This window comes from Bidens hawaiensis, unplaced genomic scaffold (genome assembly GCF_021521415.1).
Source record: "Bidens hawaiensis isolate Kalapana, Puna unplaced genomic scaffold, B.hawaiensis_p1.1 tig00024911_1, whole genome shotgun sequence".
In the NCBI taxonomy this organism is placed as follows: domain Eukaryota; kingdom Viridiplantae; phylum Streptophyta; class Magnoliopsida; order Asterales; family Asteraceae; genus Bidens; species Bidens hawaiensis.
The window spans coordinates 156,570-161,610 of NW_027493956.1; the positions used below are offsets into that span (position 1 = coordinate 156,570).

Genomic DNA, 5,041 nt, shown 5'->3' on the forward strand with positions numbered 1-5,041 from the left:
GACGGAGTTTGAATTAACGGAGTTAACCTGGAATTGACGAGTGTCACATCATTCCCATGTTGAAAGAATTTTCGTCCCGAAAATTTGAGTCAAGTCGCGATGAGTGTCTGAAAAAAAGCAAGAAAAATTTCAGTTTGTCATAGTTTATCAATTGCCTTGCCACCATGTCAACTACGACCATGGTAATGTGTTAGCCAAGATTACACCCACTCGACCTACAGTCGAGTTTAGAGTTGGGTGGGGTTTGTCAAACCCGGTAGTACTACTCAACAATGACTCGCTATTATCCAAATATTAACCGGTTCGATGTTATGAAGGACTTTAGTTGGTTTGTTTGCCACTTAGTCTTACAAGTGATATATAAAGAATAACAAAATCTAAATCGTGGAGTATGTTATCTCCCCCTAAAAAGAGTTTAAAAAGAGTAAAAGGGGACGTGAAACTCACTGTTTGCGAAGATAACAAAAAGAATCCGAGAGAGGTGTGCGTCACATAAAATCCTCACTAGTGCTCTAAAACAAAAATGAGATTTATTAAATATTTATACTACGAGTGAGTCTCTAGACTCAGCACATAAAACTTATGCATGAGATACGTTTCGTGTTTCGCTTGTGAAATAAGTGCGACTCGATAAACACGTTGGTGATAAGCTACATGCGTGAACAAATATCGTGTCAAGTGTTACTATTGTACATTACTAGGTATATGTTATTCCCGTTACATGGAAAATCCAATTAATGCAAGACCTATTGGGTTAGATTTCTAACTCAAAATATTAACTTCTAGAAGTGGAATCAACCCCATTGGTCTTGTCGTTTATGAGATATCTTAATCGCAAAACAGCCTACCAGCAGGCTTCCCGAATAAGACTTACACAACATATTTGTAAAATAATAAAACTAACTTTTATACGTCCAAAAATTACAAACTAGGACTTTTTAGAAACTAGACTCGACCTACTACACCATAGAATCAACAATCACGTCCAAATACAATATTAACATCGAGTTACAGCCGTTTAAACACGAATTCAAGAATCTGTCCATTATCAGTTTTCATCAAAACTCAACATACAATTAACCTATGACTAACAATCACGCATGTAACCCTAATTCATCAATAAACAACATATATAATACACTTAGGGTTTATGATTATCATGTTAAACCATGAAACCAAGTTAATAGAATGGATTAAAGAAGTGTTTAATTACCTAGTTAGCACTTTAACCCTTCAATCCAAGCTTGAATAATACTTGTATGTGTGTGTGGTGTGTGCTTGCGGTCGACAAGAGGAGAGGGGGAGGGGGGCAGCCGTCGATCAAGAGGGAGGGAGGGAGAAAGGGTTAGGGTTTGATAATAAGTTGTTTATATAATTAGTTAAATATATTACAAGTTACACATTGCACCCTAAACTTCTAGTTTAGTTTAATTCTAGCATAACTAGTCAATTACATCCATAATATGATGTTATACATACAAGCACAAATGTACACATATAAACGTAACACGTAATTATACCAAGTACTTGTTTATAATATTTATCGTTTGTTCACCAACGGTTTGAGTCGACTCGTGTGTGTTTTGGTGAAATTCCAAAGACTACTTGTGTAGTGATTGTCATGCGTCATTTAAACCCTAATTAAATTTAATGAGATATGCGTTAACTGGAATGACATAGTTCATGTGATCTTGAGTTTGAATTAACGGAGTTCGGATTAACGGAGTTAACCTGAAATTGACGAGTGTCACATCATTCCCATGTTGAAAGAATTTTCGTCCCGAAAATTTGTGTCAAGTCGCGATGGGTGTCTAAAAAAGGCAAAAACTTTCAGTTTGTCACACTATTTATAGTTTAAACTATTTATAGAGGTGTTCAAAGTCTTTTTTTTTGTCATTGGAAATTATTTGATTTGATTTGATTTGATTTGATTTGTTTCAAGTATTTGAATATTTTATAATCCATGTGCACACATAAACTACTCTCTTTTTTAGTGAGGGTAGTAATGTTTCCAATTAGTTTATTTACTACTTAGATAAGATTATAACATAATTTAAAGTCTCCAATGCCTAAGTTTACATCTTCCTCTGTATACACCCACATGCATGATAACAATAGCTTCCACACCTTACAGACCAACTTATTACTATATAGCATATCTCTTTGAAGATGGCTTCAATGTCCTTTTTTCCTTGTTCAATTCTTAAGTACAAAAGTTGTCATGACCGAAGTAAACGATGTAGCGTTCGCAAGCCAATAGTATCATCGTGATCCACTTCAAACATTGTCACTACAAAGCCAGTCCCTAGACGATCAGCAAACTATGCGCCATCATTATGGTCATTTGATCATATTCAGTCACTTTCGGGTGAATACAAAGTACGAACTATAGCTTTATTTCCAGTTACGGATAGTTCTGCTAATTTCCTTTCGTAGATAATTCTTATAATATTTTTACCATTTAGGGAGAAGATCACAAGGCAAGAGCAGATGCATTAAAGAATGCAGTGAAGATGATGATACAAAAAATGGGAAATCAATTGGACACCCTAAAGATGATAGATGATTTGCATAGACTCGGAATATCGTATCTTTTCGAAGATGAAATAAGATTTCTCTTGGAGATGATTTATTGCAATTACTACAAAACTCATGAACAGTGGGAGGAAATGGATTTGAACCTTAAAGCCCTTGGATTTCGACTAATGAGACGACATGGTTATCATGTTCCTCAAGGTACGATAATATAAGAAATTTGTATTCATAAGATTACTTAAATGTTTAGTGACGGTGACAAAGTTTCTTAATCACCTAATGGAGTTGCGACGAATCCACGGAAGTAAAAAAAATTGTTATTAAAAAAAAGACGATTACTTAAATAAAGCAAATTAAAACTGCCCACTAATTTGAGGTATATCTTGTTTTCCTTTCATGAAGTTTAGTTGGTATTAAAAACTAAACGTTATGTTTATTTGACTTATATATAGAGATATTTCACAACTTCATGGACAAGACTCAAAATTTTAAACCCCAATTAGTCAATGATATGATGGGAATATTAAATTTGTACGAGGCTTCTTATTATTCACTGGAGGATGAAGACATATTGGATCAGGCTAGAGACTTCACAACAAAATATCTAAGAAAAATCAAGACATGATTGATGAGAGTATATCATCCTTAGTAAACCATGCTTTGGAGCTTCCTCTACACTGGAGAGTGCTGAGGGTAGAGGCGAAGTGGTTTATCGAACTCAATGAGAGAAAAACTGACATAAATCCTACACTGATCGAGCTTGCAAAATTGGATTTTGATATGGTTCAGGCTATTCATATTGAAGATCTAAAACACTCATCAAGGTATCATTTCTACCTCATGTGTGCACAAAGTACAAAAACGACACTTTACTCTAAATAAAAAGACACCGTGATTTTTTTCCTAACAAACATTGATTCTTTTTTCTAGAACGAGGACGAAGGAAGAAAAATTTTTGCAAATTTTTTTTGTACTTTTTTCGTTTTTTTTATTGTTTTGAGTTATGACATTTTTTAATTAATTTTTTGAGGAATTTTTTTTTACACAAATCCTTCTCATTTTCGTACCATTTTGTTGAATAACTTGACCCAATGAGTAAATGTAATATATGTGGTTTAAGAATGAGAATTATGTAATTGATTTTTAAAGGTTCAGTAAATATGTAATAAAGGAACTTAGGAAGTAGATATATAATAAATGCCCTTAAATATATATACTAATTATAATAGGTGGTGGAGAAATATAAAATGGGATGAGAAACTCAGTTTTAGTAAAGATCGGTTGGTGGAGCATTTCTTATGGTCTACTGGTTTCGGTCATCTACCTCAGCATAGTCTTGGAAGGAGAACACTAACAAAGGTTAATTCCATTATTACCGCTATCGATGATGTCTATGATGTGTATGGTACTTTGGATGAACTTGAACTATTTACGGACGTTGTCCATAGGTAAATTATACTCTTACTTCACTTAATATCCATGTCATCAACTAGTATGTGGACCTAGTTTACTGATAAAAAGTCTAATTACTAGATGGGACATCAATGCGATCGAGGAACTCCCTGATTATATGAAGATATGTTTCGTTGGGTTTTACAACACGATTAATGATATTGCATATAACACATTGACAAAAACAGGGTTCAACAGCCTACCGTACCTTAAGAAAGCAGTAACTAAATCAATTTAATCTTCGATTATAAAATTCTTATGTATAATTACGCAAATATAGATCTTATGTTTTTCAAATGATAAATATTGCAGTGGGCAGGTTTATGCAAGGCATACCTAGTCGAAGCACGGTGGTTCAACAGTGGATATATACCAACACTACAAGAGTACTTAGATAATGCTTACGCATCAATATCGGGCCCAACAATACTCATGCAGGTTAACTTTTTAACGTCAGTTGGTTCAAGTACTGAGATCTTGCAATGCATGCCACTTCTTGAGAATATAGTTTACTACTCATCACTAATCTTTCGACTAGCTGATGACTTGGGAACATCTACGGTATGCCCTTTTATAAGTTAGCATATATTATATATACTTGGTGCATTATGGTGTATACCAATATAACATCATTCATATTTTGTGTACCGAAACATATTTAAATTTGATTTTTTTTTAATTTATGGTAACATACACAATGTGTTATTCCTTTAAAGGATGAATTAGCAAGAGGGGATATTTCAAAATCAATTCAGTGTTACATGCACGAGAATGGTGCTAATGAAGAAGAATCTAGAAGTTACATCAGAGAATTAATCATGGAGACGTGGAAGAAACTTAACAAAGAACGGGAACATGCTAATTCTCAATTTTCACGTGAGTTCATCGACTATGCAACAAACATACCTAGGATGGCACAATTCATGTACAGTGAAGGAGATGGTCATGGTCGTCCAGATATAACTAAATCCCATATATCATCATTATTTTTTAATCCGATCCAAGGAAAAAAATAGTCAAGAATGTATGTTGGAGGGAATCTTTATTTATAAAA

At 33.9% G+C, this 5,041-nt stretch overlaps 1 pseudogene across 1 annotated transcript; it reads left to right on the forward strand.

Annotated features, from left to right (window-relative positions):
- The first annotated feature begins 2,025 nt into the window (after positions 1–2,025).
- LOC143570374 (R-linalool synthase QH1, chloroplastic-like) lies at positions 2,026–5,041 on the forward strand (annotated as a pseudogene). The gene is made up of 7 exons (XR_013141916.1): positions 2,026–2,379; positions 2,466–2,736; positions 2,988–3,359; positions 3,765–3,983; positions 4,069–4,207; positions 4,300–4,548; positions 4,704–5,041. The product of XR_013141916.1 is annotated as an R-linalool synthase QH1, chloroplastic-like (transcript).